This window comes from Acomys russatus, chromosome 19, assembly GCF_903995435.1.
Source record: "Acomys russatus chromosome 19, mAcoRus1.1, whole genome shotgun sequence".
NCBI lineage: Eukaryota > Metazoa > Chordata > Mammalia > Rodentia > Muridae > Acomys > Acomys russatus.
The window spans coordinates 38,766,162-38,781,460 of record NC_067155.1 but is presented as its reverse complement, the minus strand read 5'-3'; the positions used below and the strand labels follow the sequence as shown (position 1 = coordinate 38,781,460).

Sequence of the window (15,299 nt, the reverse complement as noted above, 5' to 3'; positions counted from 1 at the left end):
TGGCTGCAATTGTAGTTGTCTAGAATGTAAATTTGAGTAGAGTTTGCCTTAAACTGATATGAGCAAAATCCTGATGCTTTTTGGTTATTGCATCAATAACACAGATAATGTGTAATTCTACTATTCTAATAGGAATTCCATTATCCAAACTGATAGAACAACTGCCACCATCTTAGAATCTTAACTGGAACTTCTGGCTCTAAGATTGGCACAGAGTATTCTACAAAACATTCCAAGTCTTTGAATAGTGACTAAAAAGCGAAGAACCATTCTCTTTTCTCGAAGAGGAAATTCAACCATCTGTCCACACACACAGTCCCCATTTCTCCCTCTAAACTCAGTAAATTTCATATCCTGTTAGAGAAATTCTCTCACCACTCAGGTAGTGTGAACCCTTGGGTTTTCTAAAGTAAGTTTTTAACTTCCATGGACTTCAGATTCTTTGATTTTGCCTTTTATTTCCTAACAAGTACACCTTGGGTACATATGATGAAGCTCTTCAACAACTAAGGATAAAGTCAGACAAAAAGCCAGACCTAATCCAAAACAATAAAAAAACCTCTTGAAAGAAGGGATAGGGAATGCAGCTCAGTTGGTAGAGTTTTTGCCGAACATTCATGAAATCCTGGCTTACCTCTCCAGCAGTGAGTGGAATTGGGCCTGGTGGTAGATCTCAGAACTCATGGAGATCAGAAGTTTATATTCATCAACATTTACAGAGTGAGTTCCAGTCTCAAAATTAACCAACCCAAACAAAACCACCCAACGAGTCAACTGCCAAGAAGACATGTAAAGGCTAAGGGGATTCCTAAAGTATTAGGATACACCATGATGGGCTCTAGAGAAGGCTTCAAGCACTGTCTGGAAGAAGCATGGCAGGAGTGGACATCCGTGCCTTGTTCCTGAATTTTTTTTTTTTGGCACTGATGTTTTGCCTGCATGTATGTTTGTGTGAGGTTGCTGCATCCCCTGGAACTGGAGTTACAGACACTTTGAGCTCTCATGTAAGTGCTGGGAACTGAACCTGGGTCTTTTGGAAGAACAGCCAGTGCTCTTAACTGCTGACTCACCTCTCCAGGCACCTGCCTTGCTCCTGATTTTAATATAATTGATACACATTCTTTCTGTTTAGAGTGATTTTGGCTGTTCGCTTGCTGTAAAGGGTCTTTCTTTTTAAATTTACATTAGTGTTCTGCCTCCATGTATGTCTGTGTGAGGGTGTCAAATCCCTGGAGCTGGAATTACAAAACAGTAGTGAGCTACCACGTAGGTGCTGGGATTTGAATACAGGTCCTTTGGGAAAGCAGCCAGCTCTTTCAAACACTAAGCCATTTCTCCAGCCCCTAAACGGTCTTTCTTATGTTGACGTATATTCCTTGTATCACTAGTTTCTTGTGGGTTTGATTTTACTAACATATGTTGGACTTTTCTCCATCTAATGAGATGATCATGTGGATTTTTTTGCATCTAGGATGTTTATGTGGTGGATTATGTCTTTGTATGTTGGACTATCTGTGAATCTCTGGGGTGATGCCAATCATGGTGGGTAAATAATGACCCCCATTACTAGTTGTCCAGGTCAGAGTGTTCTGCCTTGAAACTATCTATGAACAAACAGCAATAATGGAGTAAGTAGGTTGTATTTATTGATTTCTGTATGTTAAAAATATAATATTACACTTCGTGGAATATACCCAGAAGATACTCCAGCACAGAACAAAGACATATGTTCAACCATGTTCATAGAAGCCTTATTCGTAATAGCCAGACCATGGAAACAGCCTAAGTGTCCCTCAGTAGAAGAATGGGTAGAGAAACTGGTACATTTACACTATGGAATACTACTCAGCTATTAAAAAGAAGAAATCCCAAAATTTGTGGACAAATGGATGGAAGTAGAAATGATCATAATGAGTGAGTTAACCCAGAAGCAGAAAGACTCAAATGGTATATACTCACTTATATCTAGACACTAGCCCAAGGGGCATGTCTCATGAAAGACCTCATTTACCAGGAAATTGGGATAGATGAGAGGACATCTTATTGGGACTCTAGGTGAGAGAAGTATGGGATAATGGGGGAAATAGAAGGAACCAGAGGGTCCTAGAAACCAACAAGCAAAAGATTATGATGTGCAGATCTGGGCCCAGGAGTTCTGCTCAAACTACTGCACCAACCAAGGACAATACATGCAGTAAGCATTGAAGCCCTATCCAGATCTAGGCAGTAGACAGGACATTCTCCACAGTTGAGTGTAGAGCAAGGAATGACTCCCACATGAACTCCAGTGCCCCATATTTGACCACGTCCCTTTGATGGGGAGACCCCATAGCCCTCAGAGGAAGAACAGCAGGCTACCAAGATGAGACTTGATAGCCTATGATCATATAGAGGGGGAGGAGTTCGTCCTCAGTCACAGATACTGGGGAGGGGAATAGGGTGAAAGTGGGAGGGAGGGAGAATGGGAGACTACAAGGGATGGGATAATAATTGAGATGTAATCTGAATCAGTTAATTAAATTTATAAAAATTAAAGAGATTAACTTGAAAAATCCAAATAAAAAGGTTATAAAAATGTCAATAGCCTGCTCATTTTCAAACCTCATTATCATTTCTGTACAGTACTAAATATTGTTCATACCAAGTTTAATATATGTAACTAAGTGTTTAAAAAAGTACTATCAACTTGAGAGTGGGATCATAGCAGGGAATTTCAAGGGAGGTGTCTGGGGGATTTTGGGAGAGAAAGGGGTGGGCGGAGTGACATAATTCTATTTAGGTTAGAAAATTTCTTTTCTTTCTTTTGGGTTTTACACTTTGGTGGTATATAGACTTTTACAGTTTTCACTGTACTGCTTTTTTTATTTTACTAAATTCTGGCCTGAGTTTATTGCTTCTAATCCATAAATTTTTGGTATTAATTTTTATTGTTTCTCAAGAGCTTCAAAGTGTGTCGTTGAGTTTTTGATTCAAAAGCTCTCTGTTGTTTTGATGTAGGTAGTTAGTGCACTGAACTTGTTGCCTCTTAGAATTTCCTCCGCAAGTTTGGGTATGTCCTCTCTCTCTCTCTCTCTCTCTCTCTCTCTCTCTCTCTCTCCCTCTCTCTCTCTCCCTCCCTCCTTTTCTTTTCTTTTCTTTGGTTTTTTTTTTTTTTTTGATGCAGGTTTTCTCTGTGTACCTAGCCGTGGCTACCTGAACTTGCTCCATAGGCCATGATGGCCTTGAACTCACAGAGATCTGCCAGCCTCTAGCTTCTGAGTGCTGGGATGGAGGGCTTGCACCACCATGCCTGGATGTATTTTCACTTTCATTCAATTTTTTGAAAGCTTTAAATTGCCTTCTTTTTTTCTTAGTTAAAAATTTTATTCGCTTTGCATTCCACTTGCAGCCCCCTCCCTCATCTGCTCCTGGCACCACCCTCCCTCCCTCTTCCCTCTTCCTTCCTCCCCCAGTTCCTCTATTCTGGTCCTGAGAGAGGAGGAGCCCTTCTCAACCCTACCAACTGACCCCAGCTTATCAAGTCTCATCAGGACTGCCTGCATCCTCTTCCTCTGTGGCATATTAGGCACCTGACCACGGGGAAGTGATCAAAGTGTAGGCAACAGTGTCCATGGCAGGGGCATGCCCTGCTTCCTTAGTCGGAGCCAATATGAACACTGAGTTGTCTATCAGCTACATCTGAGTTGGGGTCCTAGGTGCTCTCCTTGCATGGTCCTGGTTTGGTGCATCAGTTTCCACACCCCACTCCAGGCCTAGATTTGTTGATACTGTTGGTCTTCTGTGGAGCTCCTGCCGTCTCTGGCTCCTTCTTTCTGCCCCTCAACTCTTCCATATGCCTCCCTGTGCTCTGCACAAAGTTTGCTTGTGAGACTCAGCTTCTGATTCTATCCCTTGCTGGGTGGAGTCTTTCAGAAGACTTCTATGGTAGGCTCCAGTCCTGTTTCCTCTCTCCAATGGATTCCAGTGTTTATTCTCTTTGTCCTTCTGAATGAGAAGTAAGCATCCTCCCTAAGGTCTTCCTTGATACTTAGCTTCTTCAGGTCTGTGGATTGTAGTGTGGTTATCCTCTACTGTGTGCCTAACATGCACTTCTAAGTGAGTCTATACCATGTGTGTCCTACTGGTCTGGGTTAACTCACTCAGGATGACCTTTTCCAGCTCCATCTATTTCATGATGTCCTTTGTATTCCATTGTATAGATGTACCACAGTTTCTTTATCCATACTTTGGTTGAGGGACGTCTAGGTTGTTTCCAGATTCTGGCTACTACAAATAATGCTTCTATGACCATAGTTGAGCAAATGTCCTTGTTGTATGGTGGAGTGTCTTTTGGATATATATCCAAGAGTGGCATTGCTGGGTCTGGAGGTAGAGCTGTTCCCAATTTTCTGAGAAGGCACCAGATCACTTTACAAAGTGGTTATACAAATTTACACTCCCACCAGCAGCGGAAGAGTGTTCTCCTTCTCCATATTCTCAGCAGTTTGTGCTGGTACTTGAGGGGTTTCCCCTTTTTAAAGGTTTATTTATTTATTTGTTTATTTACTTATTTATTTATTCACTTTACATCCTGGTGTTATCCCCATCCCTCCTCACCTCTCAGTGCCACCATTCCTCCTTCTGCCACTTCCCTCTCCCCTATTCCTCAGAAAAGGGGAGCCCCCCTTCCAATCCTCCCTGGCTCATCAAGTAATATCAGAACCGAACATGCCCTCTTCCCCTCTGGCCTGCCAGGGAAGTCCTGTCAGGCAGAAGTGAATGAAAAACTGTCAAGAGAGTCCAGGCCAGAGAGAACCCCCACTTTCCTTCCTAGGGGACGCAGGTGAGGCCTGAGCTGGCCTTCACCTACATCTTTGTAGGGGGCCTATGTCCAGTCCATGCTAGGTCCTTTCTTGGTGCTTCAGTCTCAGCAGGTCCGTCAGGGCCCTGCTTAGTTGGCTCAGTTGGTCTTCCTGTGAGGCTTCTGTCACCTCCAGGTTCTTTTCTCCGCCCCCGCCCTTTTCTGCAAGGTTCCCTACACATTGCCCAAGGTTTGGCTGTGAGTCTCAGCATCTGTTGGAGGCACAGCTGGGTAGAACCTCTCAGAGGACAGCTCTGATTGACTCCTGTCTGCAAGCATAGCAGACTATCATTAACAATGTCAGGGGTTGTTTCTCTCCCATGTGGTAGGTCTCTGGTTGGACCAGGCATTGGTTAAATCTTCCCTCAATCTCTTCTAGACCTGTTCTATATTTATCTCTGCTTGCAGGCAGGGTGAATTTTGAGTCAAAGATTTTGTGAGGGAGTTGGTGTTTCCCTCCCTCTACTAGGAGATTTGTCTAATTAGAGGTTGTCATCTTCAGTCTCTATGGCTGCTGTGAAGAAGAGATAAACTTGTTTTTGTTATGATCTCAAGGGTGGGATCAGAACAGTCTTGTGAGAACAGGTGAGGTTAATCCACTAGAAGACAAACCACCTCATGCAGTAGTTTAATTGTTTCCAGCTGATAAGATCCCTTGACCAAACTCTGGGAGGAGATCTATAAATGATCTCAACACTGGAGGCAGGGCCTTTGGAGACTTGGGAAAGTTTTGGCTGGCATTCATCGCAGCACTTTGAGATCTCCTAGAGAGAACAGCTTATCTTGTTCAGCCTCAAGGTGATGGCTTTCACTTTATCTTGTCATGTTTGGATGTTATCTCTTAGACACCTGTTGGTGGTTTTTTTCCACTAGGCTAAATAAAAGAGAGAGAAAAGGAGTGGATCGGGAGGTGAGGAGAACTGGCCAGTGGAGGAAGGGGAAACCGTAATCAGGATATATTGTCGGAAACGCTGCTCAGTGGTTGTTTATGTTTACTACGTGGGTCTGCACCAGGTCTTCTGCATACATATTATAGATTTCAGCTGAGTTCTTTCATGGGCCTCCTCATTCTGTGAACAAGGAATGTATGCCTAATAACTTGACCTTAGTCTAAACTCTGTGCCTGGGAGGCTCATAGGCCCTAGTAGCAAACTGAATAGACTAACAACCCAGTCTCCATGTTAGGCTTTCCCCTCCTACATCCTAATACACACAGGCCTTCAGTTCAGGGAAAGCAGAAGGACCACTTAGTAGTCGAGGACAGACATAAGTTCCCACACCCAAGATAGATTGCAATTTTCTGACTCTGCACATTGCTGACTCCTTCGTTCTTATCACATCCTGCCAATTCCTACTTTGTTAAAAATAATGAGTCCACCTTGTACTGACCAGTCCAGATCAGACTGCCCTCCCACCTCATTGTACATGCCTTTCTGATAATGATTTTTTGCTTTAAAAAGACAGTAAGGAGCTTGCCCTTTATCAAGGTTTACAAACCACATCCCTGGAGATCTGGCTGCCTCTGCATCCAGAGTATTGACATTAAAGGTTTGCACTACCATACTCAGCTTGTCGTTCCCTTATCCAATGTTTCTTGTATTAAAGAAACTGGGTAGGAAAGATGGAAAGACATAAATTAAAAACAGAATTTCTGGGATCTGGAGAGATGACTCAGTAGTTAAGAGCACTGAGTGTCCTTCCAGAGGACACAGGTTCAATTCCCAGCCCCACATGGCAACTCACAACTGTCTGTAACTCCAGTTCCAGCGGATCTGACACTCTCATACAGACATGCATACAGGCAAAATACCAATGCACTGAAAAATAAATTAAAAAAATAGAATAAAAAAAAAAAAAAGAGAATCTGGAGCTAAACTACCTTCTAAATATCTACGCTTATATCCATAGAGAGATGCTACTCTTCACCTTAATAAAAGATATTTTCTTCAGGGAGTGGCCATGTATATAGAGACTCCTGACTGCTAAGGGGCTGAGAATGAGTGATAGATTAGTGCTCACTGCTAAAAGGAAAATTCATAGCACTTGTTCTTTTGGCGTTATCAAGTAAGAAAGGACAGGTGTTGTGTGTAAGATCCAGAAGATAAAGGAAAGTGATGCAAATGTTGTCTTGTGGGCATGGCACTGCCTTTGCAATCAGGATCCTGCTTCAGGTAGGTGTGGTGTCCCAGGCCATTAATCCCTCCCTTCTGAGGCAAAGTCAGGCAGATTTCTATGAATTCCAGACCAGCCTGGTCTACATAATAAGTTTCAGGAGAGTTGTGACTATATAGTGGGTCTCTCTCTGTCTCTCTGTCTCTCTCTGTCTCTCTGTCTCTCTCTGTCTCTGTCTCTCTTTCTCTCTCTCTCTCACACACACACACACACAGACACACAGACACACACACACACACACACACACACAGAGAGAGAGAGAGAGAGAGAGAGAGAGAGAGAGAGAGAGAGAGAGAGAGAGAGAGAGAGGATAAATAAAAGAAAGAAAAAATGAAATCCACTTTCCTCAAATGTATCAATTGGTCCATCCAGTCAAGATATCTACACATAATCTTTTGATTCGGTTAATACTCACAGACTTCCACCTCTTCTTTCGTCCATGTCCAACTCTATAAATCTCTACTGCAGATGTTTTTCTTCATCTGACTTTTGTCTCTCTTCCTACCTGAGGACCTTTTCTGAATAAATTCTTATCCCTATTTGTAACCCTCAGGTAAACACATGGAGGTGAAACCTGACCTCTCTGGAAGACTTCATCCTTCAAGTACTCTTTGATGACTCCTTCAACCAACATTGTCTTTTCTTCACCATGCTGGTCTTCCTTACCACAGTGAGTGGCAACAGCCTCACTAGCCTCCTCATCTGCTCTGACTCCCATCTGCACACACCAATGTATTTCGTGTTCAGTCAGCTGTCCCTCATGGATCTGATGAACGTCGTCACAACCATCCCCAAGATGGCTTCCAACTACCTGTCTGGCCAGAAGTCCATATCCTTTGTGGGCTGTGCCACACAGACCTTCCTCTCTCTATCTCTGGGCAGCGCAGAGTGTGTCCTCCTGGACCACATGTCCTATGACCACTATGTTGCCATCTGCCTCCCCTTACACTACACTGTGCTCATGAGCACAAGAGTGGGAGTGATGATGGCTGTCATGTCATGGTTGGGTGCATCTGTGAACTCCCTAATCCACACGGCCATCTTGATGAACGTCCATTTCTGTGGATGGAGAGTCATCCACCACTTCTACTGTGAACTTCTAGCTGTTGTGAAGTGGGTGTGTGGGAACATCACTGTGTATGAGAACACAGTGTACATCAGCAGTGTTGCATGTCTTCTCCTCTCCATCATTCTCATCTCTGGAGCTTATGGATTCATTCTCCACAGCATCTTTCTTATGCATTCATCTGGGGTAAAAGAGACACTTGCTTTCTCCACTTGGGATTATAAGCGTGTGACATCCCCCTTGGTATGTGTGATGCCGTTTGACCTCAGGGCTCCATGCATGCTAGGCAAGCACTCTACAGACTAAGTTACAGCACGTACGTCAAAAGTTGGGCATAGTCATAAAGTATCGCCCCAGCCGCAGGTAGGAAATGAGGAGACAGTATGATCTTGGAAGTTTCCTGGACAGCCATTCCATTTATATCAGTAAGCTCTAGGTTCATTGAGAAACTGTCTACAGCAAACAAGATGGAGTTCCACTGGGGAAGAAGCTGGCTACCACCTCTGGACTCCACATCTGTAGACATACATGGGTAACACATGTATATGTGCACATTCACACACACACAAACACACACACGCACACACACACATGCACACACGCCTACACCCACAAGATGAGCCAGGCACCCTTGGTATCAAAAGAATGGCAGGTTTACACACAGGAGCAATGTATGGTTTTTACAAGCCTCAAATCCAGTGTGGAGATTGGTGTGTGAGTCACTTTTCCTGGGTGACAGGCTTGCACTGCAGCAGAAATCAAATTCACTGTGCGCCATATTTCAGAGTGGTATAGCCAGCTTCCATCATGAGAAGTGGCCTATTTTTGAGTCTGAGCTATTTTTGCACCCTGAAAACAGGTAAAACATAAGTCAGGGAGCACATGAACACTTTGCCACAGTTTGGGGGTTGGCAGACAGCCTCCAGGACCAGTCTTTATTTGTGTATACGTGTTTACCTTTGTGAACATGAGTGTCTGACTTACAGAAGATGTTATTTGACCCTTGACACTTAATATTTTTTATTAAACACACGATATATATATATATCTTATTACACATATATACCATAGACTACCTATAGCAAAAAGAGCCATGACACAATCAGGAATTATATAAGTGTTACATTCTTAGTGGACACTTAATATTATTGAGACAGTACATTTCATGGAACCTAAAGCCCACTAATTGACATGGGCTGGCTTGCTAGCAATTTGCAGATGTCTTCTTGCCTTCATTCCTCCCCTGTGCTTGGACTTAGGACATACTTCTTCTTCCATTAGGCCCACTTGCTTTCTCTTGATCATAAAATGTCCTTCAAAGAAGTTTAAGTAGCTATAATATAGGGTTGTGGAGGGTACAGTGGTCAGGGTACTGTCATCTATGGAGAGTGTGGCGTTGCGTCACTGGTGAATTCTCTGGAGAGTTAGTGTTAAAAGCCTGTGGTAGACTGATTTCCAATCTACCCTATCTATGGAGTTTATACCTCTTGGGATGGGGAAACGTGAGGTTATCTGGTGGACTTAGTTACAGCCAAAGCTTCTTTTCTCACACAGGATGATGGCTTAGACTCGAGCAGTATCTGACAGTGCTGAGACTTGCAGGCACAGTGACTGATTGATTCTCTTGAGTCTTGCAATATAGACATCAATGTGCTGTTTGCTTCTTTGCACTCTAGGGAAACCCTCTTTATTAGATGTTCGCTCAGACTTTGTCAAGATGCTTGGATGGAAAGATGCAAGAGATATCTTTATTCCAAACAGAACACATAACTCCAGCACCTGTTCATTATGATTAATTGATCCCTAGTGAGAACATTCCTACATTGTCCCCAGGGCAAACTATTTCCAGATACCTTATTCCTTTGACCCTACAAACAATCTCCAGGTAAATCAAGTCTTAGGGAATTCATCGCTCACAGTGAACAGCAAATAATAGTTGGTGTCTGTGATAAGTGCTCCCAGAAGAGATCAAGGATGTGTCCTTTGTGGGAAAGTCCCCATGTTGTCAATTCAGCTTTTTTGGCTAAGATCAGCTGTCATCGTAGGCCCTCTGCACTTGGTGCAGTTTCATTTCTAATAGAAGATGCTCTTCTTCCCTCATGGCTGGCTCATGCCAGACCATGTCCATTCTGGTGTCTTTAGCTACAGTTAGGAAAAACTTGTACAGTCAGAAACGGACTTCTTGACTAGATATACTGAATTAAACCTTCATAATAGAAGGATGCGAGGTTAGCTCTAAGAGGGGACTTTTAGATATATAAAACATCAGGGAAATCCAAATCCTATTTTTCCCTGGCTTTGGGAATGTGGTGATGGAAACTCTGTCACATCCATAAAAATTACTGTTGCCCAGCTCTTGAGCTGGGACAGAAAGTTCTGCAATGGAGGCTTAGAGTCAGAGGGAACATTCTGCATGACTGCATTGCCCTACGCCCATGGGTGGAAGAAACCTTGTTGCTCATTCAACCCTGCCAAAAGCTGACAAGGATATAGATCTGAGTGAGATTGTTGTGCTGTTTTCTTGAAGGATCCAGAGTGTGAAAGCTGGCTGTGGGAAGTGATGCAGAGCCATATGTTCTGCTTTTCCTGTGATGCTGCTATTGGGGTAATTATTGAAACTCCACTTGTTAGTGACTGTCTCCAGGGTTGGAGATGGAAGTGTGATGTGAACCTCAGGAAAAGCTTGTTTGGAGGAAAGAGTAGCATGTGTGTGTGTGTGTGTGTGTGTGTGTGTGTGTGTGTGTGTGTGTACTTGTGTCTGTGTGTGTCATGGTGGACTCTCCTGCTGGCTTCATTGCACACATATGTTTGTTCTGAGCCCAGGTCTCTGCTGAGGAATTTCCAGGTATGATGATCATATTGGGCTTGTGGTGTCCTGGAAACCCTTATAGGTAACTTGGCCCCTGTCAGCTTTCTCATGTGTCGCGGGGTGTTATTGAGGCAACACAGGTGGACAGCTTCCTGAGAAGGCAGAGAAAAATGTCTTTGAAGGGCCAGAAGAAGAATGTTTGGAAATATTTAGGAATTAAATACACAAAGGAAGCAGAAAATGATGTGTTCTGTGTGGGTGTCCACTGAGACCACGGGATGGACATGAATGAGAAATGAGAGTGAGAAGTGTATGGATAAGTATGTATGTGTGTAGGTAGCTCAGCTGCTCACGGAATTAGGAAATAGTTAGAGGTAGCATAGGAGAAGTTAGTCCACGTCTCTAAAATTTGTTGTGTGTATATATGTGTGTATGTATGTATGTATATATGCATGTATGTATGTATGTATGTATGTGTGTATGTATATATGTGTGTATGTATGTATGTGTGTATGTATGTATGTATGTATATATGTGTGTGCTTGGCCCATCAACGTTAAGTGTATGTGGGTCAGAGGACAACTTGTAGGAGTTTGTTTCTTTTCTTCCATCACTTGGAACCTGGGTATTAAAATCAGATTGTCAAACTTGGAAGAGGGTTCTTTTACCAGCAAACCACATTCTGAACTTAATGTTCATGTGTTAATCCTCATAGGGTGAGACAGAGAAATCATTGTATAGTGATAGCTAAAGTTGAGATGTTGAGCTGCCTTTGTCAGGGTGCCACAATTTGTTGGTTAAATCACACTTTGAATAATGAATTTAGTTCTGAGTTCTTTGCTTGAAAACATAAACCATCTGCAAGGTATGATGATCTTAGGAGATAATTATTAACTGTCAGTGAGAATTTTCCCCAGGAACACATGACACACACTCACAGAGTCTAGTCTCCCTAGAATCCATGACAGATGAATGAAATGATTATACCAAAGTTCAATTTGGTGAGACAATGAGTTTATCGGAGTCTGGGAGAGCGGCTACTTGCAGGAGCAGGATGAACTGAAGAGTAGCAGCACATCAGAAAAGCTTATCCCAACACCGGTGAAGATTCATGCGATCTACAGTGCTCTGATGCTCTCTGCATGACCTGCAGGCTGCCCCAGCGTTGGAGAGTCTCCTCTTAGCAACTTGGGTGGTCAGAGTCTTCTGTCCTAGCAGGTGTTTACTGTTTACACACCCTTGGGAAGGGACCCTTAAGATTCTTGGAAGTTTCAGCTTTTCTAGATGTGTGAAATTTGTTTAGTACCTAAGTTTCAGGAGCCTCTTCTCTCCTTCATGGAGGAAGCATTTCACTTAGGAGGAAATTGCTATGAAAGAGAGGGGGAGGAAGGGAGGGAGACAGAGGGGAGAGAGAGGTGAAGACTGGATAAAGCATAGATAGGGAAGCTTGGCTGAAGAAAGGCTACAATCCTAGTTTCTCTTGGTCATGATTCACAATTTTATGGGCACAAATATATGCTGGATATATCTCTGGCTCATTTTCTGGAGTACAGACATAGATGCTTTGCTATGTTTCAGATTAGAAGTCATGTGTTTCTTTAAACCATCATCTCTCAATTTGTGGGTTATGACCAAAAATATTTGCATTACGATTCACAGCAGTAGCTAAATTGCATTTATGAAGTAGCAACAAAAATTTTAGTGGTTTGGAGTTGCCACGACATGAGGAACTATATTAAAGGGTCTCACTAATAGGAAGATTGAGAACCATTGCTTCAAACTGTACTTGATCAATATGAAATTCAGTGACTTATATGACTGTCCCATGTAGGACCAAAACTGGCTAATCTTTTAAGAAAAGAATGGTGCAGAAATACCAACTTTCCCTCCCGACATTTCCTTATGTGTGGACAATGTATCTTGAAAAATTATAATAGATATATATTTGTACTAAAATGTCTACATCTGATCCAGTATATGCCAAATGCATTTATACAATATTTTTTAAAAGTGCAAAAGAAAGGTAAAAACTTTACATTTTTTCCTGCATAGGAAGTTCTTATTGTGAAGTTGTGTTTCTTGCATCACCCTTCTGTCTTATCTCTGTTCCACAGGAGGTGAGGAAGAGAGCATGTGGAGGTGGAACCAGACCTCTCTGGGAGACTTCATCCTTCAAGGCTCTTCGATGACTCCTTCAACCACCATTGTCTTTTCCTCTTCACCATGCTGGTCTTCCTTACCTCAGTGAGTGGCAACAGCCTCACCATCCTCCTCATCTGCTATGACTCCCGTCTGCACACCCCAATGTACTTCCTGCTCAGTCAGCTGTCCCTCATGGATCTGATGCACGTCTTTACAAACTGTCCCCAAGATGGCTACCAACTACCTGTCTGGCAAGAAGTCCATCTCCTTTGTGGGCTGTGCCACACAGCACTTCCTGTATCTGTCTCTGGGTGGCGCAGAGTGTGTCCTCCTGGCCCTCATGTCCTATGACCGCTATGTTGCCATCTGCCGCCCCTTACACTACACTGTGCTCATGAGCAGAAGAGTGGGAGTGATGATGGCTGTCATGTCATGGTTGGGTGCATCTGTGAACTCCCTAATTCACACGGCCATTTTGATGAGCTATGGTTTCTGTGGGTCAAGGGTCATCCACCACTTCTACTGTGAATATCCAGCTGTTGTGAAGCTGGTGTGTGGGGACATCACTGCGTATGAGAACATAGCGTACATCAGCGGCGTGACACTTCTCCTCCTCCCCATCATTCTTGTCTCTACATCCTATGGATTCATTCTCCACAGCGTCATTCAGATGCGTTCAGTTGGGAGTAAGAAGAATGCCTTTGCCACATGCAGCTCTCACCTCATGGTGGTTTCCCTTTGGTTTGGTGCGTGCATCTTCTCCTATATGAGACCTAGGTCCCAGCGTACCCCATTGCAGGACAAAGTTGGTTCCGTTTTCTACAGCATCGTTACTCCCACTCTGAATCCCTTGATTTACACTCTCCGCAATAAGGATGTTGCCAAGGCTCTGAAGAAACTGTTGAGGAGAGACCTTCTCACCTAGTAACTGCAATTTTAGTGTTCCAGAATATACATTTGAGTAGGATCGCCCTGAACTGATATGAGCAAAATCTTGACACTTTTTGATTAGTGCACCAATAACACGGGTAATGTGTAATTCTAGTATTCTAATAGGAATTCCATTATCCAAACTGATAGAACAACTGCCGCCATCTTAGAACCTTAACTGGAACTTCTGGTTCTCAGATTGGCACAGCGTATTCTACAAAACATTCCAAAGCTTTGAATAGTGACTAAAAAGCGAAGAACCATTCTCTTTTCTCGAAGAGGAAATTCAACCATCTGTCCACACACACAGTCCCCATTTCACCCTCTCTTAACTCAGTAAATTTCATATCTTGTTAGAAAATTCTCTCACTTCCTAGGTGGTATGAGCCCTTGGGTTTTCTCAAGTAAGTTTTTAACTTCCATTGACTTCAGAATCTTAGATTTTGCTCTTTATTTTCTAACACATACACCTTGGGTACATATGATGAAGCTCTTCAACGACTAAGGATAAAGTCAGAACAAAACCCAAACCTAATAAAAAAAATTTGAAAGGAGGGATAGGGAATGCAGCTCAGTAGGCAGAGTTTTTGCCGAACATTCATGAAATCCTGGCTTACCTCTCCAGCAGTGAGTGGAATTGGGCCTTGTAGTAGATCTCAGAACTCATGGAGATCAGAAGTTTATATTCATCAACATTTACAGAGTGAGTTCCAGTCTCAAAATTAACCAACCCAAACAAAACTAACCGAGTCAACTGCCAAGAAGACATCTAAAGGCTAATGGGATTCCTAAAGAATTAGGATACACCATGATGGGCTCTAGAGAAGGCTTCAAGCACTGTCTGGAAGAAGCATGGCAGGAGTGGACATCCTTGCCGTGTTCCTGAGTTTTTTGGCACTGATGTTTTGCCTGCATGTATGTTTGTGTGAGGTTGCTGCATCCTCTGGAACTGGAGTTACAGACACTTTGAGCTCTCATGTAAGTGCTGGGAATTGAACCTGGGTCTTCTGGAAGAACAGCAGTGCTCTTAACTGTTGACTCACCTCTCTAGGTCCCTGCCTTGGTGCTGATTTTAATGGAATTGATTCAAGTTTCTTTCTGTTTAGAATGATTTTGACTGTTGGCTTGCTGTAAATGGTCTTTCTTTTTAAATTTACATCAGTGTTCTGCCTCCATGTATGTCTGTGTGAGGGTGGCAAGTCCCTGGAGCTGGAATTACAAAACAGTAGTGAGCTACCATGTGGGTGCAGGGATTTTAACACAGGTTCTTTGGAAGAGCAGCCAGCGCTCTCAAACACCAAGCCATCTCTCCAGCCCCTAAATGGTCTTTCATATGCTGA

At 43.1% G+C, this 15,299-nt stretch overlaps 2 pseudogenes; both read left to right on the top strand.

Moving 5' to 3' along the window:
* Window positions 1-6,960: 6,960 nt before the first annotated feature.
* Window positions 6,961-9,662, top strand: LOC127203347 (olfactory receptor 2AE1-like; annotated as a pseudogene).
* Window positions 9,663-13,018: 3,356 nt separating this feature from the next.
* LOC127202542 (olfactory receptor 2AE1-like) lies at window positions 13,019-13,954 on the top strand (annotated as a pseudogene).
* Window positions 13,955-15,299: the final 1,345 nt, after the last annotated feature.